At 41.2% G+C, this 25,912-nt stretch overlaps 1 long non-coding RNA gene and 1 pseudogene across 1 annotated transcript; both read right to left on the bottom strand.

The window, feature by feature from the left end:
• Nucleotides 1-3,666: 3,666 nt before the first annotated feature.
• On the bottom strand, nucleotides 3,667-10,057 carry LOC136499041 (probable LRR receptor-like serine/threonine-protein kinase At1g56130; annotated as a pseudogene).
• A 10,387-nt stretch (nucleotides 10,058-20,444) lies between these two features.
• On the bottom strand, nucleotides 20,445-21,955 carry LOC136499043 (uncharacterized). The gene is made up of 5 exons (XR_010769873.1): nucleotides 21,772-21,955; nucleotides 21,512-21,685; nucleotides 21,048-21,437; nucleotides 20,746-20,961; nucleotides 20,445-20,631 (listed from the first exon to the last, which is right to left on the bottom strand). It is a non-coding gene; the product is annotated as an uncharacterized lncRNA (long non-coding RNA).
• Nucleotides 21,956-25,912: the final 3,957 nt, after the last annotated feature.

Here is a 25,912-nt window from a genome sequence, read left to right as displayed (position 1 = left end):
GTTTAAACTATGAATCTATATAAAAAGTTCATAGTTTATATGATCTGATAAATTGTTGACATTCTCCCATATGATCTGATAAGTTTCAAAGCGCAATGCACGTATAATTTTGATATTGATTGCTAGACTGCTATATTGCTTAAGTATTGACGAGCGAGATTGTTGTTTGTATTTAGCCTTGTTTCATGCTTTTGCAGGCTGATTTGTACGTCCTCTACTATAGTTTATCTAGATGATACTTTAGGTGAGGCGATCGATCGTTGTCGTTGACTACCGCAAAAGGACCTGCTTTCTACAACAAATTACAACCAAATTCAGGTTAAATCATGCTCAAACAATAATATTGAATTGTTATAGTCCAGCATCAGCTAGGTCTCACAAAATGATTCAAATTGATCATGACTATCTTATTTTTTACCTACCTGAAGCGAAATAATACACTCAAATAATGAAGCTTCAGATTTGGCTCCATGCTCCAGTAATATACCTCATTCAGACATACATAAAGCAATTTGTTATGTGTGTCACATAGGGATGAAAACGGATCGGATACGGACGGGTATCACCAATATTACATTTGTTTTCATATTTCTGTCCAGATTCGGATTCGAATATGGATAGTGTCAACAATGTCGGATAGGATACGATTGGATATCGACATCATAAATATACGATTTGAGTATTCAGATACGGATACGGTATCGGATGTTAGATATCCGGACTCGGATACGGACAGATCTCAACCCCTCTAGACGGATTCGGTTTCAAATACGGTCGGAAAATATCCATACCGTTTTCATCCCTAGTGTCACATAATTACACTTCACAACTTATGGCCATGAATTGTTGGCCCTTTCCTGTATGATCTGATATGTTTTAAAGCATAGTACACAAATTATTTTGTTATCAATTATTTGACTGCTACATTGCTTAGGTAATGACAAGCAAGATTGTCGTTTAGATTTGGCCTTGTTTCATTCCTTTGCATGTCGATTTGTACATCCTACTATAGTTTTTCCAAGATAGTAATTTGGGTGAACTGATCCATCATCGTCATTGACTAATGACTAACATAGAAGGACGTGCCAGCTCCAGCTAGGTCTCACAAAGTGATTTAAGTTGACCATGACGATCTTATTTTTATAAACCTACCTGGAGCGAAATGGTATGCTCAAATAATGAAGCTTCACATTTTGATCTGTGCTCCGGTAGTATACCTCATTCAGACATAGATCAAGCATTTTGTTATGTGTATCATGCCTGCCATTTTTCACTTTCAAGACTCTAATCTTATTAACTAGGAAAAGATAATGCATGTACTTCAATTGAACCTTTTAAAGTCCGGCTCTTGGCATCTCCAATCATTTTTATATGTACAATAATGTTTGTCAGAGGTGTTTGGAGTTAATTAGAAAATAGATAAATTTGCTCAGTTACTAAGTATCAATATGCAATTTTTTACAATAGGACCCAAAGCTTGACATTTATTTTTCTAGTCAGTGTGCTTTGATTTCATAAGCTTTATAGAGTGACACTAATGAATTAGGACTGAAATAACCATTTCTATGCTAGGTTTCCTATGCTAGCAGATTTTGGTTCAGTAACTACCGATAACAACTACAAGTGTACCGATGCGTTTTGAATGGTTACATATAGTGTTAAGCTGTAATCTCCTTAAAAAGGCATCGTTTTAGTATGAACTAACCTTCAACAACGGCTCGAGAGGTGGCCTAAAGATGCCTAAAGTTCATGCATCAGGTGGTTTCTGTTTAGTCGAGTATACTTTGAGGGGCCAAATCTCTCAACTTATATGATCGAGTTAAATAGGTATTGGGCCTTTGCCATTAGAATGTGAAGGCCACCTATCACTCACATTCCCTATGATGATGTATAGCTACAAGTGTTTGTTTTTATTAGGAAAAAAACGGGTTCTATTCCCCTACGTGTTTAAAGAAAGGCTATGACAAATGGGAACTTGACAATTTTTATACTGATACATACCTGCTACTATATCTTCAGAGGTTTCTTTCAGTGCTCTGGATTCTATAGAATGAGTTCCCATTCATACAGCTAGCCACCTCAATTTACATCTTACAATGTCTATCATCTCTGCTTTCATAAATGTTGGGGCCAAACCTCAATCTGAGAAATTGTCGACGTCTAACTTTTTGACTGAATTTAAATTCAATTACTATGGTCTAGGTGCTGCAATTTCTTTTCATTGGTTTTAGACTTATCTACATAGCCCATTTCAGCAATCCACTGGTGATATACAGCGACAACTGAACAGTTGGAGAAAGAGTATCTGATCTGACGGATCTCATTTCTGGTTCACGTATAATTTGATTGGCAGTTTATTTGTAAGGTATGGCTGCCTGCTTCTTCATATCTATTTCATGATGACTTCTGTACATTCAAGTCTGATTGAATAAATTGGCTTGGCTGCATGTGTCCTCTGAACACAACCTGTTATTACACACTAAACAAAACCTACATAAACCGGCACAATCTCTCTTGCTCTCTCATTTTTACTTCTTAGATGTTCAGTTATGAATGGCCACAACACAGTGAGTGAAAAAAGGCACTACTATTAATTGTGCTGCAGGTAGTGACTTGCTTTGCTTAATTTTGCACGCCATTTTTTTTACCAAAATGCGTTACTGTTTATCAATTATTTAAGAAAACACCAAGAAATACGTGAGTTTGTAGGAAATTGTCTCCTTTATCCGCTATAGCTGCTGAACGACTAGTGTACAACACTTTATCTTGCCTTCTATTATTTACATCTAGCACTTCTATTTTGCTTCCAAGCCAAATTCTTTTTCTTTTTTTTGCCACACAATACCCTTCTTCTATGGATGAATGCTTCCCGTTTATTTTAACACCTAGAGGCCTATCCATGGCCTATGTCCACTGCATTTGCTACATTTGGTTGACTTAGAACAATTTATGTATCCTCTGCTCATAATACAACTGTTTGATTGTGGTTCCTGCAGGTTGATACATATGGTTCCAATTCCAGCTACGCCAAAACCATGCCGTCTACCGCTACTACTGCCAACCTATTTGGCTTACATATCCGATCGTATCTAATTCTACATGTTTTCCTTAGCTCAATTCCATGGAGTGTCTCAGTTTACACGGGCCTCCATGTTCCATTCCAACATTTGCCTTTTTAGTTTTCGCAAGATGACTTAAAATTGGCGCGCGACTTTACATACCTAACTTCTGAGTCTTGTGTGTTTAGTGCTAAAGACAACTGTGTAATCCCTATGTACATTGCAACCTGTAGTGAACTTCTGAGTCTTGTGTGTTTAGTACTAAACAGAACTGTGTAATATTCAGTATATGATCCACCATGCTATTTATGTGAACCTTGCTTGCATAATGCTCTGATGCCCTACCATGCTAGTTATAGGCATGCCTTTCGGTAATCTATATAAATAGACCAAACCACATTATCCGGCTGCTTCACGGCACATTCTGCACCCACACTTATCCCCGAGCGCGTGCATCACATTCTGCACCCACACTTATCCCCGGGCGCGCGAATGCGCGCACCCTGACACTAGTTATATATAAGGTGCAGAGTATTCTCAGCGTATTGTTGCTTTTATGAATGAAACAAAATAGTTTTTTTTTTTATAAAAGGGGCAGAGCTCTGCATTCATTCAAACAAAATACTAATATATACCAGGTCAAGTTTTGTCTTTTTTCTTAACATGCTAATCTAGCAAATCGACTTGTCTTCCACATATACCACACAAACATGGTTCAACTATGTTCAAAGATTTCCCGTTCAGATCAAATTAATCCAGCAGCAGCCTGTGTAATCACCGTCCGTCCTCGATGATTCCAGTCATCGCCGGCGACGGGGTGTGAGGCGCGATAGTCTCCCTCTGCATGCTGAACTCCCCGGCCGGTCGTGTCGCCAGAGTAGTCGCTAGTAACGTAACTGGTGTTCCCACCCCTGCGCTGCCACTCAGTGATGTAGCTTGGCTTGGTCACCACCTCGGTCACCTCGATGTCTCCGGTGAGCATTTTCACGACCCGCGACATCGGTGGCCGCTGGTGAGGCGAACCCTGCGTGCAGAGGAGGGCGACACTGATGACTCTCAGTGCCTCTTCGCTGTCGAATTCTTGGATCCTTGCGTCCAAGATGCCGAGTGCTTGGTCCCTTTCGTACAGCTCCCAGGCCTGCAAATCGTCGAATGCTTCAGCGATCAGTAGGTTTACAAGAAGGAACCGAGGTGTTTTCTTTGGGCTTAAGGATATTTGATCAGCTTACCCACTCAAAGAGATAGATCCTGTCTTCCTCCAAGGAACTGTCAGTGTTTGATCGACCTGCGACAGTCTCCAATGCCACCACCCCGAAGGCAAAAACGTCGGCCTTTTCAGTCAGATGGCCTCTCATGGCATACTCAGGCGCCAGGTATCCACTTGACAACGGATACGGAGATTCAATTAGTCAGATCAGGATTCAGAGCTACATTCACAGCACGGGCAAAGGTGAAATGCACTTACAATGTGCCTGCAATTTTAGTGCTGACATGAGTCTTCTTCTCATCAAAGAGCTTGGCAAGCCCGAAATCGGAGATCTTGGGTGTGAGGTCGGTGTCAAGTAAAACATTGCTGGCCTTGATGTCCCTATGCACGATGCGCACGCTGGACTCCTCATGAAGATAGGTTAGGCCTCTTGCAATACCTAAAATGATCTCACAGCGTGTTGGCCAGTCAAGGCTCAAGCCACTGTCACCTGTACATTCAAAAACAAAATCTTTGAGAAATATTGTTTTTATTATAACTACAAATGCGGTTAAAGGCGTGTAGTGATGGGGATGAGTCAAAGTGAGCACACCAAAGAGTGCTCGATCAAGGCTTCCATTCTCATGATACTCATAGACCAGCAGGGGGGTGTTACTGTCAATGCAACAACCATATAGCTTCACAAGATTGCGGTGTTGCACAGCAGAAATTGTGGCCACTTCTGTTACGAACTGGCTTTTCCCCTGATGAGATGTTTGAGAAAGTTGCTTCACAGCTATTATCCTCCCATCAGGTAGCTTACCCTGCAAAAATAAAAAGTAATATATATATATGATTGTCCATATATGTTTCTAGAAAGCTGCATTCGTTACCAACTTCTACAAAAAATTATTAGAAAGCTGCATTTGCAAGAGTAAATTGTGAGGGAGTAACCTTATAAACTGGTCCATACCCGCCTTCTCCAAGAATATTTTGAGAACTGAAGTTATCTGTAGCTAACTTTAGTTCAGCATTACTGAAGACGTTTAGCCTTCCGACCATGTTGTAAAGCTCTGTTTATTTTGTTTCATTCCAATTGAGAAAGAATCAGAATCAGTCAATTGTAAGATTCGATGTCTAAATTACTGTATAAATGTATTTGATACCTTCTTGTTGCTGTGCTATTCTTCTTCGCTTCTGTACCAGCATAAAGATTCCAGCTAAGGCGGCTAGTCCTAAAACAGAAGCACCAATTACTATTCCAGCAATTGCCCCTGCTTTGCTTTTCTTTTTGGGAACACCATTTCGCACAGTAGGAGTAAAATCTGAAAAAAGGACGTTTGATATATTAGCATCCAATAGGATACTTATTTCAAGCTATTATTCATCGATTGGGTTAGACAGTACTTGGTGTCACACTTAATGCTGAGATCATGGGTCCATAGTACCCTTGGGTTGGAATGCAACAAGTGCCCTTGCCTGCCCAGAACAGATGGATCTCAAGGAAGTTTTTGGACACAGTTGCATTGTATTTCTTATACACTGCAACATAAGATTTTCCACCAGCCGTCTTCCTTATGTCAAAGTTCTTTTCTTTCAGACCACCCTGTACAAATGTCAAGTAAGATAACAAAGTCTTTTGTCTAGGAAACATCAAAACTCCTGATCTATGATGCATGGGATATGGCGATATGCACCTGGATGTATATGTCAAAAACTCTCCTTCCAGTGCTTTGCCAGGTGGGTGACTCTGGATAAGCAAACTCTGCAAACTGAAGCTCAACAGTGTAATTTCCATTCTCAAGTCCAATGCCATAGTACCGCAGTGATGATGGTGACATCCTTGCTGTTTGGAACAGTTCTGAATCCAGTGCATTCTGAAACTGCTGGGAACTATATATTATGTAACTTCCATTTGGGGCCTCATTAAATTTTCCTACATTGCTAACACCCCATCTTGTTTGACCAGTAACATAATATGATGCAGCTCCAATATTTGTAGGATCGATTTCATAAAAAGTATTATCTGAGCCCCTCATAGATCTGTTACTTCCACAGTCTACCGCAAAGGAGGAATCTGCAATTAAGAAGTATATATATTAACTATATTGCAATCCCTGAGACCGTGTCAACTGCTGAAGATGGTAAAGAGTGAGAAACATACATTCAGGAGAACCACGGAAACAAGGAATATCTTGCTGGAGACAGTTTAGGCCTGAAGGTAGAATGCTGCACATTTGAAGAAAATAAGAAGTTTAACGCTCTCAACTAAAAAAAACTCTCAGAAGGCATAACTAAATTTTAAAGTACCTGTTGTTGCTGCTACCAAGAATGAAGTTGTTTGCCACCAAATTCCTTTTTTTTTAAAAAAAAAACAACTTATCAAACAACAGAGTGATACAACCTTGAGCATATCTAAATTTTTGCCCTTCAAGGAAAAATTTGTACTTTCAACTTACAATTGCAAATTATTCTGGATAGCCCAAGAAGGGAAGCTACCGGAGAGCTGGTTGTAAGAAAAATCTCTGAAAAAATAAAAAAAAATTATTACAGATGAAATAAATACACAGTTTCAGTAATTAAAAAATATAAAATTATGTTAGACAACACTGAAATTTCCTGACATACAAATTGTTTAGTGAAGGGCTTTTAACATCAGGCAGGCTTCCAGAAAGGCTATTGTTTCCGAGAAACCTGAATTTGTTAATGTTTGTGACAAGCAAAACATACAAGCATCAGCTTAAGAGTTCAGTTGTATTATGAAGATGATCTCTTAAAAGAATCCCTTACAAGAATCCAAGATTGTCCAAATTCAGTATGGATTGTGGAATTTGGCCTGTGAGATTGTTAAAGCTCAAGTCCCTGTGCCATGAGACAGAAATATTACTTGAAAAGATGATCCAATTGAAATTTTGTGAAAGAAAAGCAACAGCAACAGACATTTGTACAATTGCATATAATGAAATACTTACAATAAGGTCAATCCCGCTAGATTAGAAAAATTTGCTGTTGCAAGAGTATCAGATATCCTGCAGTTCCTCAATATCCTGTAGAAAGATAACCAATGTCAGTACCATCTACACTGCCAAGATATGAAACTGTACATTTACAGTGAAAAGTATGTCGCATACAGGACATTCAAAGATGTCAAGTTACTGATAAAGGACAATGAAGAGCTCCCATTTACAATATCACCAATCCGTCTGCACATGAAGATGTCTAACAAATCAGTTTCCACGACAAGATTGACCTTGTCAACTATCAAAGGAACAGGGGCAACAATGAATGAAGTACTTACAAGTCCGTCAATTTGGTTAGATTGGATATACTTTTTGGGATTGGGCCTTCAAAAGAATTTCCTTGGAACCTCCTACAAGTTCATAAATTTGTGTTCCTAATAAGCCGGCTGCTAAAAGATTATTTGTCATTTGAACATAATAAACGTTAAGCATGAAGTATCATGACTTTTTTATCAGCCAGATTGATCTGATTGCATGAAAATGTGTAACATTTCTATTAGGAGTGAAAAGTGAAAAGAATTATTGTGCTTATGAATAAGCAAAGAGCATATGCACAAAGTCCTATTGCACAGTTTCCAGGAAGCCTTGGTTCATAAAAAAATGTACTAAATGATCATGCGAAGCAATTAATAGTAGTCTTACATTACTTCCAACTGAGTCAGGCTCCCGATGAAATCAGGTATTTTTCCTGTGAAATCAATGTCCGATGCCCAGCTGCACGCACAAGAAAATATATTACACTAAGAGTGTGATATTACATCGGACATAACTTGTTGCTGCAGTATTGAGCATACAGGATCCTCAAGTTCTTAAGCTTTGAGAATGTCGAAGGGAATGGACCGCTGAAGCCAGAGCTGTCAATGTATCTGCAAAGACAGTTGACAAAACTTTTAGTTCATTCAGAAGTGAAGTTTGGAAATACAAAAGATGCATTTTACAGTTGCTCCAGTTTGGTCAAGTTGCCCAGTTCAGAAGGAAGTTCACCAGTAAAATTGTTCATACTAATGCCCCTGAAAGAAAAAGTGAGTAGTTCAGAATGCGATTACGCACATGTATGTGATGCTATGAACAGAAAAAGTCATACTTTTTTCTGTTTGATGAACAATCTGAAACATTTGAAACACCAAATACAAGGGGGAAATGATGTTGATGTGCCAATATTTATTATTTCAAGATGTGCTTTATTTCACCTAGTACTAAATATAGTCCAATGTCGAGTAGCCACGCAAGGTTAGCAAGTTTTATGTAGAACTTAGTAGCTAAAGTATACAATAACCAGGGAACTCTCACAATGAGCTAAGATTGGTAAGGTTCCCAAGCTCCTTTGGAACTGTTCCAGATAGCGGATTCATAGCTAGAGATCTTGCAATGTTTTCAGAAACAAAAATGTGGTTAAGACAAATTAAGTGGTAGCTAATAAATGAGGCACAATCAAATTTTGAAATATAATTCTTACAAGTACTGCATGGGAAATTTCCCAATGAATGATGGGACGGGACCTGTCAAATAATTATACTTCAGGTTCCTGAAACATCATCAAACCAATTAGCCAGATAAAGAATACTAATGGTTACTGATTCTTTGCAGGCAAATAGGACATTATTGTGAATAATTGTTGAGGGTGATTTATTCAGGAAAAAATAAACTTTGAGAATATATATTAGTCAGATGCCATACAGGTTATTGAGATAGGTGAGGTTCTGCAGCTCGGCTGGTATCTGACCGACAACATTCAAGGCATACACTTTCCTGCAGAAGCAAAGAACATGTCAAAACAAGACCTCATCTCATAGGGTGAAATAAAAGGAGTAAAAACTACTCCTTTTGTGCATGCTTTTCTATCCAAACATATGGGAAATATAATCTTGACAGCTTCGAGAGGTAATAATCAAGCCCCGCTCGGGCGTTTCGTCGAGCAGATGGTGATCGAGCTGCGGTGGCAGATCAACGCAACGGCGCTCTGGGAGGGAGAGGATCAGAAGTGAGGAACCTACAGATTGGTGATGTGGCAAACGGTGGCGTTGTTGTAGGTGCAGTCGCACTTGATGTCCGGGTTGATGTTGGGGTTGTTGTACTCGACGTCGGTGGTGTCGACGGCGACCCCGCTGCAGGGCTCACCGCTGATGTTCCACGCCGGCGACGCCTTCAGCCCCCATCGCCCCAGGATCGTGTTCAGTGCCACCACTGCACAATTACACGCACACGATGAAAATTTTGCGCCCAAAGAAATTAAAACATATACATGTAAACATGTAGTATCACACTTACACAAGAAATTTGTGTTGAAGATGTGATTTCTCTAAGTACTAGCTTAGCATATGAGGTCTATTTCCGTGTTCGAAACTGGGCCTAGAGGATGATGAACTAAATTCGCATCGCATGTGCTTGTGTGCATGCATGGTACACATACGGCTAGCTGCTAATGGACAGTTGCTGCACGTACGTGCGTACGTACCTTCGGCTGGATCAGTTCGTGCTGTTTGCTGGCCTCTCGTCGCTGCCACCCACGAGCACGCGAGCAGCACCCAAAGGAGTCGCCCACCATGGCTGCCGCCGCCGGTGCTGCACCTGCTGGCCGCCATTTCGCTCGCTCGCTCGTTCTCTGAGATGAGAAGCAAATGAATGACCCGGAAACAAATGGTCTTTAAGCTAAGGATCAAAGTATCAGCAATATATCACCATCATGCACACGTGGACACACAGAAGAAACATATGCGGATCGATCGGTAACAGAGCTGTTGAAAGTTTGACTAGCAGCGCAGCAGAGTGCGCACGTCGTCTCTCGTTCGCATCTTTGGCTCAGTTCAGCTCGTCTATAAGCCACTGGTGCTGATTTGTACAGCTAATTTATTAGTAGAGAAAAATATTGTATCATGACTGATAAGCCAGCTTATGACAGCCGAACGGAGCCTTTGTCGTCTCCGGCCCACTCAGCAGGTTCATACCACTGGATAGCGATAGTGACGGCAGTGATTTTTTTTTTAGTTCTACGTTCCTACCTGCAGTAGTAGCCAGCAGCCACTTTGAATATTGACCAACTGTTAATCCATGCATGCATGCTCCATGTAATTGTTCAGTCTAAACCTTATAGTTCCCCTAGCGCATCGTGGCTACGTACAAAACGGAGTGATACAAAGCTTGCTTCAATTTATGTTGGGTTTCCTGGACCCTGTAGTCTCTGTCTTTTCTTTTTTGGCGACTGTTCCTTAGCACGTCCAGAACCATGATGCACGTAGTACATTACATCAATTAAAGTGACATTTACATATCGTACATTATTAAAGTATTGGTCAACTATTAAAGTGGCAATATAGGTAGTACCTACGTACCACAGGAATATATGGAGTACAAGTCAGTCCTTATACTAAAGAAGAAAAAAGGAGGGGGCCACCACAAGTCAGCAGTGATACACCACTAGGAAATTTCCAACAGAGTGGGACCTCAGTCCCAAAAATAAATCAGTTCTTTTAGAATCACCTAATTAAAGTCAAATTATCTTAAGGTTGACCAACTTTATAAGAAAGGGTAATATTGTTTATGGCACCAAATAAGTAAATTATGACAATATATTTTATGATGTATCTAGTTACACTACCGGAAACCGGCGATTTGCCGAGTGCCGGAGGCTTTGCCGAGTGTATTTTATCGGGCACTCGGCAAAGACCGTGTTTCCGAGTGCCAAATAAAATACACTCGGCAAACAAAAACACACGGTAAAATACGTCTTTGCCGAGTGTTTTTTTTCTAGCACTCGGCAAAGATGTATTTTGCCGAGTGCTATTTTTTGGCACACGGCAAAGTATGTATTTGCCGAGTGTTTTTTTCTGACACTCGGCAAAGATGTATTTTGCCGAGTGCCTTTGTTTTGGCACTCGGCAAAGAGGCTTTTTGCCGTGTGCATTTTGTTGGCCCTCGGCAAATCAGTTTTTCGAAGCAATTTTTGAGGCCCTAAATGAATTCGAATGAAAAACTTTTCAACTACAAAGTTGTATAACTTCTCAAGATCTACAAAGTTTATTTTGGTCATTTCTTCATTTGACAAAGTGACAATAACGTTGTTCATAAAATCTACATCTCTCATATCTCTCATATTAGTTTCATGAAAGTAGAAGACAGATATATAAGATTTATGAACAATGTTACTACCACTATGTCGGATGAACAAATGACCAAAATAAACTTTGTAGATCTTGATAAGTTATGAAATTTTGTAGTTGGCAACATTTTGATTTGAAATCATCTTGTCATACAAAAACGACGTTTGAATTTGAAAATTTTAAAATTTGAATTTTTCAAACGACCTCGGATGGAAAAACTTCCTAAATGAAAATTGTAGATCTCCAAAAGTTATGAAACTATGTAGTTGACAACTTTTTGATTTGAAATCATCTTATCATGCAAAACTACGTTTGAATCTCTCAAATTTAAAATTCAAAATTTTCAAACGACCTCGGATGGAAAAACTTACTAAATGAAAATTGTAGATCTCAAAAGGTTATGAAACTTTGTAGTTGACCACTTTTTTTATTTGAATTCATTTAGGGCCTCAAACAAGCAATTTACTCTCAGTTTGCCGAGTGCCTTTTTTAAAGCCGTATTTTGCCGAGTGCCTATGTTTTGGCACTCGGCAAAGAGGCATTTTGCCGTGTGTATTTTTTTGGCCCTCCGCAAATCAGTTTTTCGAATCAATTTTTGAGGCCCTAAATTAATTCAAATGAAAAACTTTTCAACTACAAAGTTGTATAACTTCTCAAGATCTACAAAGTTTATTTTGGTCATTTCTTCATTTGACAAAGCGACGATAACGTTGTTCATAAAATATACATCTCTCATCTCTCTCATATTAGTTTCATGAAAGTAGAAGAGAGATATATATGATTTGTGAACAATGTTACTACCACTATGTCGGATGAACAAATGACCAAAATAAACTTTGTAGATCTTGAGAAGTTATGAAATTTTGTAGTTGGCAACATTTTGATTTGAAATCATTTTGTCATGCAAAAACGACGTTTGAATTTGAAAATTTTAAAATTTGAATTTTTTAAAAGACCTCGGATGGAAAAACTTCCTAAATAAAAATTGTAGATCTTCAAAAGTTATGAAACATTGTAGTTGGCAACTTTTTTATTTGAAAACATCTTGTCATGCAAAACTGCGTTTGAATTTCAAAATTTTAAAATTCAAATTTTATAAACGACCTCGGATGGAAAAACAACCAAAATAAACTCTGTAGATCTCGAAAAGTTATGAAACATTGTAGTTGGCAGCTTTTTGATTTGAAAACATCTTGTCATGCAAAACTACGTTTGAATTTCCAAATTTTAAAATTCAAATTTTATAAACGACCTCGAATGGAAAAACTTCCTAAACTAAAAGTGTAGATCTCGAAAAGTTATGAAACTTTGTAGTTCACAACTTTTTTATTTGAATTCGTTTAGGGCCTCAAACAAATAATTTATACTCGGTTTAGTGTAATATATTGGGAACTAAAACGAAATCTAGACACAAGTGACATTGTGGTGTAGTGGTAGAGGAGATTTGTGCGCAGCGGGAGGTCTCGGGTTCGAATCCCGTCGGCCGCGTAGCCGTGAAATTTACGCAAAAAAAGCCAGAGATGGATGGGTGCTGACCGGTGGGGGCCTCCACCAATTAAAAGAAAATTCCATTTTTTTTGGTAAAAATTCCCATTTTTTCGGGTTTTTTTTCGGTTCCAACTTTGCCGAGTGTCGGGCACTCGGCGAAGGCTTTGCCGAGTGCCCGACAAAAGACACTCAGCAAAGACGTCTTTGCCGACTCATTTTTTATCGAGTGGTCTTTGCCGAGTGCAGCACTCGGCAAAGCCTTTGCCGAGTGCAAATTAGGCTTTGCCGAGTGCCCCTGGCACTCGGCAAATTCACTGAGTCCGGTAGTGTTATACTAATTTTGTATTTTTTTATAAATTTAGTCAAACTTAAAATAGTTTGGCTTAAGATAACCCTAGAATTTAGTTTATTTTGGACAGACAGTAGTAAGATATATACAAAAATTTCACTGCACATAGACAAATCGCATCAACTGATTTGGCATTTGATTGTTGCCACGATAGCGTCCAGCGATGCAACACATAAAAATCACCAACTTGCTTCGCATGCCTCTCTCGAGGTTGACAAGTATACAAAGTAGTGCATGCCAATTAATTTGTGTAAACTTGAAAACTACCAATTAGAACCACTAGATGTTGATTCAATGGACGAGATGAGGGGGCTTAAGCGCAAAAAAAGGCTGGCCCCACACCGGGGACATTTATCTAGTGACTTGAACGTTTCACCACGAAAAAGGATACAGTGGTTGGGACATGTATGGATTTTTTCAACCCCTATTGTCAATGGACTTATGACCTTCTTCGCATGGTATGTGTTTACGGGATCTGAGTTTGGTTGTGGCAGCACCCATGACAGGAGACACAATAGATCATTAAAACTACAGTCTGACCAGTCGTACTTAGCCTTTAGGATGAGTAGCTCAAGCACAAAAACGTAGCAATGTCCAATATGTCGGACATGCATTTTCAATACCATACACAGTCTCCTTCGATGTTTTTGTCACCCTTTTTAAAATTTTTAGACCTTTTGGGCTCTTTAGTACAATCTCTGGTCCAAGAACTCGAATCATGTCCTCCAAATCATCTTCATCCCCGACACGTGCTCCATCATCATTATTGGCACCACCTTCGTCGTTACCATCCCAACCACCAGCATCACCACCTTGTTCATTGCCAAACTCGGGATCCATTCGTGTATCAAGCTGTACTGAATATTGGGGTAGGGATTCTAGGGTTTTGTCATCGCATTTCTCCTCATCCTCGTCGTTAACAATAACTATTTTACCATGATAAATCCACACTGTGTAGTCCTCAACAAATCCTCGCATAATCAAATGTGATATGATGATAGTCACATCTGTCCATGCTATATGGTTCTTGCAATCTTTACAGGGACAAATAATTGTATCATTATTCTCTATCAACGTCGTTGCATGCTTCTTTGCGGTTTCAATAAATTTATCCACCTCTTCAAGGAAACCTACCTTGAACCTTAACGAACCATACATCCAAGAGTTGATGTACTCTATCTTTTACAACAACAACAAAACAAACATTAAAGGACTACTTATTCAGATATATATATATATAAATGAATCAAATTAATAATTACTTGAGAATAATTGTATATACTTCAGATATATATGAATATAAATCAAATATGATTACATGAAGCATACAAACACACCATGGTAGAGGAAAATTAATTAATGACCCATTTATCCATAAATAATTAAAATACATATTTGTTGATTACAATAAACAATTTTAAAGACAACAATTAGCAACAATTATATTTTACCCAATATCTTTCATGCAAACCCTAGTCCAATTTCATCAAACAAAAATTTACAAAAACAAAATTAATAAAAAGACCAAACCCTAGATCTAGATCTACATGCACATGAAACATTCATAAAACTAACTAATTGTTCACTAAAATCAATAAACATAGACCAAATAAAGGTATGATCTTGTTCCACTACCTAATTTACCCTAATACATTCAAAACTTGGGTCTAATTTACTTCATAAGTAGCTCAAGCACCATAGAAGAGAGAGAAAAACAAAACTCTAATTACTCACTAACTAACCATTAAAACTTTAAAAAAAAGTGTGGAATAGCATTTTCTTACCTTCTACAACCTCTCCACCAAAGGATTTGAAACCAAAACATTTTCCCTTAGTAGAACAATTTTTGGGAGGTGTCCAAGACCCCCTATCTTTTTTTCACGGGTTGGAGTGAGTGACCCGAGGAGGAAGAAGGGGTCTACAGAGCCGCCCCTAAAAATCTAACAGTAGGGGCGGCTGGTAAGTGAGTCGCCCCTACAAATCTACCCATTTGTAGGGCTGGCTCGTATCACCAGCCGCCCGTACTGTTAGATTTGTAGGGGCGGCTGGAATCATGGGACCTGAGCTCTCCACTGTAGGGGCAGTTGGTAGTGGAGCCGCCCCTAAAAAAATCGTCGTTGCTAAAAATTGTTTTTTTAGTAGTGGAGATATTACCATTTGATGCGTTGCCTGAAAAATGTTGATGAGCAGCGCGGCATGTTAGCCTGCAGGCATCAGGGATGGAAAATGCTGTGACACAGCTAGGAATAATTAACAGCGTATTGAATCTATAGCTTGTTGATCTAGCTAGCTGCTACTAAATTGATCTAGCTGAGCTATTACTGAATTGAGATAGCTTAGTTACCTGTGTTTTTCAATTCATCGTCAAAATTAGAATATTTGCTTGCATTAGCATTTCTAGTAGCATTTCTGCTATTCCATTTTCAATATTTTTTGTTCCTACTGACCATTTTATTTCTAGGCTAATCAGCCATATCTCATTGTGATGATATATGCATATTTTGCATTCCAGGATCATTTTTTCAGTTCCTTGCGGTTAGAATCTAACGCTACAACAAAAAAGATTCTAGGAGACAGCCCATTTTATTAATAGAGATGGACTAAAAATATCTCAACAATCTCCTAAAATGCTTAGGAATTTTCAGAGATGGTTAACTCATTCTTTATAGAGACGACTAATAAAGACCCACCTCGTAAAATCAATTAGAGATGAACCTCTAAAAATAAGGATCATTTAAGGTCCGAAACATTAGACAACCCAAAATTCAGACGACTCCTCCCCTCATTCCTCACATCTCTCAGCCACACCCCTCCCCGTCACAGTTGCCGACTTGCCGCACACTTCACCTCACATCTCTCTCTCTCATCCACGGGAGGCAACCCCCTGGCAGCCCTTAGCCTTAGGCAACGACGGCCCGGCCCTGGTGGCCGTTGGCGGCGGCACGACGACCAAGGACCAGGTCGGCGGCTCATGTAAATTCGTGATACACATGGTCTCTGCATTTCTCAATAATGCAGTAATGATTCAAGTTTACAAAACCATGAAATTAAAAATCAGCAACTCTTGTTTTATACAACTATTACTGAACGCAGCATCATGGATTCATTTCATGACGTTGTCTTGTCATTGGAAGTATTTGGCTATTTGCACTCTCCATTAATCAATCCATTCAGTTGTGGCAGTAGTAGATTGATTTAGATAGCATGCTGTTATCAATTAATTACATCCCATATAGCACAAGTCATGTACGTGCGCGTGGTCCGGCATGATTCGATCCTGCAACCTCAAACCTCACAGGTACCTCCCCTAGTAGTCACTCTACCCAAAGTCACTTGTGATTAAGGGTGTGTTTGGTTGCTTGATCTCTATGGATAGGATGTGATCATCCATGGATAGAGTGTGTTTGGTTCGTGGATCACTGGGATAAGGAAATCCATGGATAGGGAATATTTCACTTAGATGCTGGATTTCGTGCTCTGAAAAAATCTGGCGGACCAGCTTATCCATGCCTTCTAATCTTTGCCATTAGTAAATAATTTAAGGATTATTAGTACGTTATATTAGTAATTAATAATTATGATGGTAGGATTAGTTTTGATAAGTGCTAATATGTTAATTAATAATCACTTTACTAGATTTAGAAACGAATATTATTTAGGACCATAAACAAACTCAAACAAAAAAAGGTTTAACTGAAAAGTTGTAGATATCATCAATCACTACAACTTTGTTTTTGGTAAAAAAGGTTTCAACTGAAATGTTGTAGATATCATCAATCACTACAACTTTATTTTTGGTCGTTTCTCCATCCGATGTCGTTTCAAAATTTTCCAAATTTCAAAATGCAAGGTGAAAGGATCAAGATACCCAAGAGAAGATTGAATTGGGTTAATTTTAATTTTTTTTGTAATAATTAAGCCCTATACTTGGCCCATTTCACCTCTTGTGCCTAAAAGTGTTTCTATTGTTCTACCGCATAAAAGTTTTGCACCCTAGCTTTTAATCCTACTCTAGCATAGCAATTCTAAGAATGTAAAGACATGAATTGAATTGATCAAATGTAAATGCTTAAGATAAAGAGAGGGAGAAGAGCACGGCGATGTTTTTTTGAGGTATCGGGGAGTCGCCACTCTCCACTAATCCTAGTTGGAGCAACCGCGCATGGGTGTAGCTCTCCCTTGATCCGCGCAAGGATCAAGTGCTCTCTACGGGCTGATTCTTCGACACTCCATCACGGTGAATCGTCCACAACTACTCATACCATGACTTGGGTCATCCACAAGATCTGCTGAATGATCACCAAGCTTCCAATCACCACCGAGCCATCTAGGTGATTGCGATCACCAAGAGTAACAAGCACAAACTCTCACTTGACCAAGACAAGCCTAATGAGAAAGATAGATGCACACTTGCTACTCCCTATGCACTAATGAGGTCCTTAATCTTGGATTCTCAAACCTCAATCACCCCACTAGGCTCTTGCTCTCCCTTGCACTCCAAAGCGTTTCTTTAGTTGAACAAATGGGCAAGAGAGTTGAGTTGGATGAGCTGGAGAAGTATAAATACCCCCACCAACTCAACTAGCCGTATGAAAAAAGGGTTTCTACGTGCTGACCGAACGCTCCTGTTAGAGTGACTAGACGCGTGCGGTTAGTGGTCGATCACCAGCAGCTGAAACATGACTGTTACAGTGACCAAACTCTAGAGAGAGTCCAGTCCTTGCCCACCTGACGCGTCAGGTCAAGAAAAGCGATCTCTGGACCGCCTTTGTACTCGACCGGACTCGTGGCCAACAGAGTCCGGTCACAATCTGACCAGTGTCCGGTCTTTCTTCAGGGCTGAACTGACATTGCTACAATTGGTCGGCACCAGCACGTCCGGTCTATCTCCTGCACCAGCGTCCGATCGAAACTAGAACCTTCACTATGTTGTTTTGTACTGACCAAACCCGGTCCTCAAGAGTCCGGTCACCTAGGCATCAATGTCCGATCATCCTTTCTCACTTCAAATCACTTCCAAATCGAAAAACTCTGTGAATGAAGTTGACTCCACTTGAATTTTTGGGTTGTCCCTGAGCTACCTAGCGCTAAGTTTGACAAGTGTGCACCACACCTAAATCAATAGACTCTCCTAGGTCAAGCTACTAGTTCATACCCCTCTTAATAGTATGGCCAAAGAAGAAACAAAGTCCTACACTACTCTAAGTGTCTCTTCAATGCCAAATGATACTTAGAACTAGTCCGTCCTTAACCTTGTCATTATCCTTTGAAAACCGAAACGATTTTCATCAATAGGGGCACGAATACCATTGATTACCCAAACAAACGCTATTATCGTGACCTAACTCAAATTGCCTCTGCAAAACACATGTTAGTCACAATAATGTTACGTCGTCATTAATCACCGAAACCCAGTTGGGGCCTAGATGCTTTCACAAGGAATTCAAACACGAATTTTATTAGATAAACAATTTCAAATTAATAAGTTGTCAACTACAAAGTTGTCTAACTATTCAAAATCTACAACTTTGGTTTTTTTCATTTCTCCATTCAAGAACATTGAAAATTTTGAGTTTTAAAATGTGAGGACTTCAATCTGAATTTTGTGACCATAGATTATTACAAATGAAAAAGTTATTAATGCTTAGATCTTTTCAAGACATGTAGCTTTGATTTCGGTCATTGGTCCATCTGAAGTCATTTCAAAAACCTTGCCTCACTTTGCTTTGCTGAACCAAACAAACAGATTTTCCTCTCCTGCCGTGGCACGGTGTTAATCCTTGCCAGCGCAGACCACAATCCAAACGAATTACCATCTGCAATATATTGGCCTAGCATGGCTACACAAAAGCTGGAAGCTATCTGTTGAAACTCAAAAGTGCCTCAACGTGGTTCATAGGCATCGCCAACAAGTTATAAACATCGTAGGCGTGTTGGAAACCAAATGGCACAAGAAAACGACTAGCGAAACACGTGAGGAAGACGACGAGTCGTGCGAGCCACCTCCAATCGGCTTAGCCGACTTGATTTTAAAATGTGAGAACTTTAAATAGAATTGGGTTGATATAAATGATTGCAAATAAAAAAATCGTCAACTATAAAGTTATAGATCTCTTCGAGATACACAATATAATTTTGATATAAAGTTTGTCTTTTTTTTTTTACTTTATTTGAGAAAGCTATGAATTTGACTGTGGAATAGTAGCAGGTACTCTGGATATATATTGCAGTACGAGTGTACATGGTGTAAAATGTGGATGATAAAAAAAAGTCAAAAGGGACAAGTAGTGAAAAAAACGGAGCTCAAATTGATACCGATGTTACGTTGATAGCAGGTGCTGTTGACGATCTTGTCCGGTCGCCTTTGTCGATTTTTCAGTACCGCATCCCTCCGTCGAGAATGGAGAGACGATGGCGCCCGCGCGTGTGGTCCAGTAGTTTGACGAATAATTCGATTACTATGCAAGTCAACGAAATTCACTACTCGATTTAGGTTCTTTGCCGAGTGTCTGACGCACTCGGCAAAAGCTAAATTGTACTCGGCAAAGCCTTTGCCGAGTGCGGCACTTGGCAAATAACATACGGCAAAAATTTGATCGGCAAAGTCCTCTTTGCCGAGTGTCTTTTATCGGGCACTCGGTAAAGGCTTTATCGAGAGCCCCGGGGTACTCGGCAAAGAAAAGCGACCGTCACGGCGCCGGCTCCGTTGACGGTTGCTTTGCTAAGTGCCAACTCTGCCGCCACTTGGCAAAGATGTTTTATTTTTTTTCTAAAAATTCTTTGCCGAGTGCTCCTTGGTTGGCGCTCGGCAAAGTTTGATTTTTTTTTAAAAAAATTCTTTGCTGAGTGCCCTCTGGCTGGCACTCGGCAAAGTTTGAATTTTTTTTTTTAAAATTCTTTGCCGAGTACCATGGTCATGGCACTCGGCAAAGCTGGAAAAATAGTTTTCCGAGCGCCCATTTTTCTAGCTATGCCGACTGCCGTGACCATGGCACTCGGCAACGGGGTCCTTTGTCGAGTGCAACACTCGACAAAGTGACCCAAAACGGTAATTTTTAATTTTTTTTTAAATTCCATCATGACAAATAAATTCATACAAACATATATCACATATATATCTCATCCATCACATATATATCTCATTCATCATATATATATCTCATCCATCCATACATCCATCCGCACATATCACATCCATCACAATATATATCACATATATAATAATAAGTGCTCAAGTCCATCCAAATAAATCCACAAGTCCATCAAAGTCCACAAGTCCATCACGAGTATATCACAAGTCCATCACCAAGTGAACAATAAATGAAAAAAATACAACGTGCACTCATCCTAGCCACTGCGACTGTGGTGAAGGCCTAGCTCCATCATTTGGAGGTGCATGAGGTGGATTATTCGAACCACCATTAGATGAAGACTGCACAAAGGAGAAAATATTGCATGTGAGACAAGATTATTTGGATAGTTAATCGAGAAAGATAGAGGCCATACAAGCAAAGCACAAGTGAAAATAAAAAACTTTCATACTCACAGGAGTAGCTGCAGCTACAGGACATGGAGAAGGAGGTGGAACCAACAGCCCAGCTGGCAGAGAGAAGCTCACACGTTGCCTAAGCCCTTGTAGGAACTCTGTAATGTCCGTCAGCCTCTGAGCCTGGGCCTACCGCTCGGCCTCCAGCTAGGCCACCATCCTCTGCTGCCCGGCCTCCAGCTCCTAACGTTGCCTCATTTCTTGTTCCAGCCGGGCCTGCAATATTTCACTCTAATGTTTCAGTAATACAAAGCTAATTAAGGTGTGTAAAGATCAATGTATGACGAGTAAAATAGAATAACCTTGAGTGCGTCAACCCGGTGCTGTACAGCAGTCGGCCGTGTGCGAATGGCCGGGCTCTCGCTCGTGCTCCGTGCTCGAATCTAGGAGAGAGAGGGAGTAGAGGTCGTGTCGATGACGCCGTCGCCAAGCCAGAACCGCCCATGCTTCTTGCCTTACCCCGCCCTCATGACGGCCTCTCCATCGAAGTCCTAGGTGCTCAGATCATGGTCTGGCCCATGGAGCGATCTCGCCACCTTAGTGTACTCACTGATGCGGGAGTGGACGCTCGGGTTCGTGTATGCCTCGGGCGGGTCCTCCAGGTTGAAGGAGACGTCGGACGTCGCCTTGCCCTTGTGGGCCATACACCATGCATGGAAGTCCGAGCAAGCCTAGCCACTATGTGACGCCGACTACGAGAAAGACAGCACTATGATTAGAAATCAGGCAGAACTGAGTGTCACAATAGATAAATGAATTCGTGTACCCATGTTTGCTTGTATCCGGCGAGGCTGCGGCTGCCTTGATGGTGTGCTGGACCTTGCATCTACAAACAACGGTCCCGGGCATCCATGTGCATCTTGAGATACTCCTCCGTGAACCACCTCTCCACCATCATCGCCCAGCACTCGGGATACGCTTGGCACCACCAGGAATTCATCTACATATCATCAAGTATTGGACATATAAGATCAAATTAAACCAACTTAATCTCAAAACGAATCAATATTGATGTTCTTCATTTACCTCAAGGTACTGCTCTCGGGTTAGCTGCATCTCTCTTGCGTCTTTCTTGGCTTTCCTCTCTCCAAGCTTCGACTCGTAGTAGGTTACGATGGCCTGGATGCGCACCTCGTGATGCATGTCGGTGATGAGTTTTCTACAGGCTTTGGTAGTCACCTGCTCCGCCCTAGCCTCAAATCCCTCCTCGCATCTGTAATAAATCTGCATACAAAAATGATGTATCCATTCATTATTTCAAGAAAAGTCCAATGAATGCGACGTATTGAGCAATGTTGTGTGAGGGAGACTTACCCAAAACTCTGCCTTCACCCGTGCCGCCTTGTTGGGCACTCCGCATCGAGGGCGACGATATAGTGGTCAAATGAGTAGGCTGGCTTTGTCTTCGATGCGTAAATCCATTCTTCACAAGATGTTTACCCATTTCTACCTTGTTTCCCCTTCTCCTGTTGCCACATTTGCTGCAAGGACACAAAACTTGGCAATGTCCTTTAGCAGCCTTGCCAAATGCACTGTTCAAGAAAGCATCGGTCTTGCTCATCCATTCCGTGGTGTAATCACTCTAACTTCTCTAGCCCGTGTACATCCACTGACGGTCATCCATCCTCTAACATATGTATCAGCGAGTAATGTAACCATCAATTGCATCTACATGGTGTTCCTACTGTCTAATAGGTGTGGATAGGTCCTAATCCCACCCGCGGATGCGTAGATGAGGTTAGTTTCTATGCTCTACTCCTATCCGAGATAGAATTTTGGCAGCACCTCCCCGCTGTTCTCTAGATACATGTCCTGTCAAAGAAGAGTGCGTATTCGGAGAACAACAGGGAGGTAATGCCAAAACTCTATCTCAGACCGGAGCAGACCATGGAAACTAACCCATCTACGCATCCACGGGCTATCCAAAAAACATGGACAATCCGAAACAGATACGGTCATAGATATACAAAGATCTGCATACCTCCAACCGTATCTCTTTTGAACGGGAGACGCCTAACTGGGTTACGCGATCTACGACCATGATACAAAAAGAGGGGTTATACCTAGGGTGGTGGCGGAGTAAGGCTAGCGGGGCCATGGCGGGTCAGTGCAGTGGCGAAGCGACGCGGTGTAGGCAGACCAACACGGCGACAGGAACTCCGACTCGGCTCCGATGGGCTCTTCTCTACAAAAATGGAACAAAATACTATCATTTAAAAAAATCAGCAGAACCTCCCCTGCATGGTGAGGTTTCCAAAACCTACAAAAAAACAACGACACGATGGCCGACAAGCACATATGTCTCAAGAGAAGCCATGTAGTTTAGATATCAATCCATGTAGAAGAATATATCCAAGTAGTACCACTACTTCTACTACTACTTCCACTATTGCTACAACTACTACCACTAGTTCTACTACTACTACCACCATTGCTACTACTACTACCACTAGTTCTACTACTACTACTACCACTAGTTCTACTACTACTACCACTACTAATACTACTACTACCACTAGCACTACTACTACAACCAATACTACTACAACTATCACTACCACAACAACAAGAGAGAGGGCATACCTGACGGGCGCCGGGGGTAGGGGTGGGCGGCATCGGGGTTAGGGTCGGGGTCGCCGGAGTTAGGAACGGGGTCGGGCACGGGTGGCGTCAGGGAGGGCGGTCCATGGGGCACGGCCGGGGGTAGGGCCGGCTCCTCCTCCTCCTCCCCTTCTCCCCCTCCTCCTCCTCCTCCTCCTCCTCGCCTCCTCATCGCCTCCTCCTCCTTCCCTTTTCCACCCGCTGGCGTTGGCGGGTCGGCGTGGGCGAGCTGGCCATGCTCGGCCACACGCCGGTATGGGGACGGGGGCTGGCAGGGGTGGGGGCAGGCGCCAGCGCGTGGCACGGGGAAGGGCTGTGGCGGGCGACGCGCGACGCAGGGAAGGGCGGTGGCGCACGACGTCAGCAGCCGCCCGGTGGCTGGCGGGCGTGGGGCGGCCGCAGGCGCGGCGCACGGGGAGGGGAGGGCGGCGTGGGGGCGGGCCAGCGTTAGCAGGCGGCGGCACAGGGACGGCCAGGAGTGGCGGCACGGGGCGGCGTTGGCCTGTCTATCTGTGGCTTGGACTGCCTAGCCGAATTCGCCAAAGTGCCCCCACCCACCCCTTTGCCGAGCGCTGGATCAGGGAGGCACTCGGCAAAGGAGGCAACTTTGCCGAGTGCCCCGATCCGGCCGTTGACATAGATTTTTTTTAAAAAAATACCTTTGCCAAGTGCCCCTGTGAAGATTCAATATTTTTTTGAAATGTCTTAGCCGAGTGCCCAACGGCTTCGGCACTCGGCAAAGGGAGGAATTAAAAAAATTACATTTTTTTAAATAACTTTGCCGAGTGCCCCTATGAAGGCACTCGGCAAAGAGGAAATTTCTAAAAAAATTAAAAAAAGCCTCTTTGCCGAGCGTCTTATTCTTAGCACTTGTCAAAGACCTCTTTGCCGAGTGCCAAGAATAAGGCGCTCGGCAAAGAGGTTTTTTGATTTTTTTAGAAATTTCCTCTTTGTCGAGTGCCTTCACAGGGGCACTAGGCAAAGGTATTTCAAAAAATATATATAATATTTTTTAATTCCTCCCTTGGCCGAGTGTCGAAACTGTTAGGCACTCGGCAAAGTTATTTCAAAAAAATATTGAATCTTTGCCGAGCGCCGTGTCAGGGGCACTCAGTAAAGTATTTTCTAAAAAAAAATCTTTGCCGAGTGCCTAACAGCAGGCACTCGGCAAAGAAGGACGTGGTCGAACACCGTTACACGGGGTAGCCTATGCCAAGTGCAGCACTTTTGTCAAGAGCCTGACACTCGACAAAGAAGTCCTTTGCCGAGTGTCCTTTTTTGTTGAGTGCCCGGCACTCGACAAAGAATTCTTTGTCGAGTGCAATTCTTTGCCGAGTGCTCGATTTTTGACACTCGGCAAAAGCCCTGTTTCCTGTAGTGATTTGCCTGTCCGAATTCGCCTTGGCCACTCGGACTCGGTCGTCCCATCTTAATTATGAGTACGTACAGATCATGAAATTTTTATGGCATAGAGGTAGTAATCCTTCGCACATCAACTGACGCTGACACTTCATCTTTCCTCTTAGGCTGTGTTTAGTTCGCGAAATGAAAATTTTTGGATGTCATATCGGATGTTTCGGGGATGTCGGAAGGGGTTTTCGGATACTAATAAAAAAACTAATTACATAGCTCACCTAGAAACTGCGAGGCGAATTTATTAAGCCTAATTAATCCATCATTAGCGCATGTTAGTTACTGTAGCACTTATGGCTAATCATGAACTAATTAGTCTTAAAACATTCGTCTCGCGATTTCCAACCAAACTATGCAATTAGTTTTTTTCGTCTATATTTAAGACTTTATGCATGTACCACAAGATTCGATGTGATAGTTTGGAGTGAAAATTTTTAGGAACTAAACCAGGCCTTAATGGACGTGTTCTCCAAAATCCGAAAAAAAGTCGTCGACGACGCTTCATCGATCGAGACTTGATTGGATGTGTCAGGAGGACGTTGACATCTACATCAACTATTGACTGGTTGTATCTGAACTCCCTCCATACTAAAAAAAATAAGGTCAATTTGAATAAGGCTTGGGTCAAATATTGAGAAACGTGAAAACTATATGTATAGATTTGTCTTGAAAAATATTTTTATCAAAATTTACATATATCACTTTTTGTTAAATATCTTTATAAAAATAAGTAGTCAAAGTTATGCTTTGAAGACCGTGTCACTGTCAAACACTAGTGGAGAAACGGTCTGTACTCCCGGTTCTCAACCGCCTTCAGTACCGGTTTTGGAACCGGGAGTACCAAATCGGGACTAAAGGTCCCCTCCTTTAGTCCCTGTTTCGCGCCTGGGACTAAAGGGCCTCCTGGCCTGGCCACGTGGGGCGGCTCTTTAGTCCCCGTTGGTATTACCAACCGGAACTAAATGTTTTTTTTTCTTTTTTTTGTTTCTATTTTCAATTGATGATTCGTTTTGTTTTTCGAATACGCATTCTACGCTGCTAATAATATACGTATTCTACACGTTTATAATGTTCAAATATTTTGTACAAACTAAAGTATGAAACTAACGTATATATTACATGCATATACATATATTGTACGTTATTTTATGTA

This window comes from Miscanthus floridulus, chromosome 13, assembly GCF_019320115.1.
Source record: "Miscanthus floridulus cultivar M001 chromosome 13, ASM1932011v1, whole genome shotgun sequence".
In the NCBI taxonomy this organism is placed as follows: domain Eukaryota; kingdom Viridiplantae; phylum Streptophyta; class Magnoliopsida; order Poales; family Poaceae; genus Miscanthus; species Miscanthus floridulus.
This window is presented reverse-complemented; position numbering and strand designations above follow the sequence as displayed.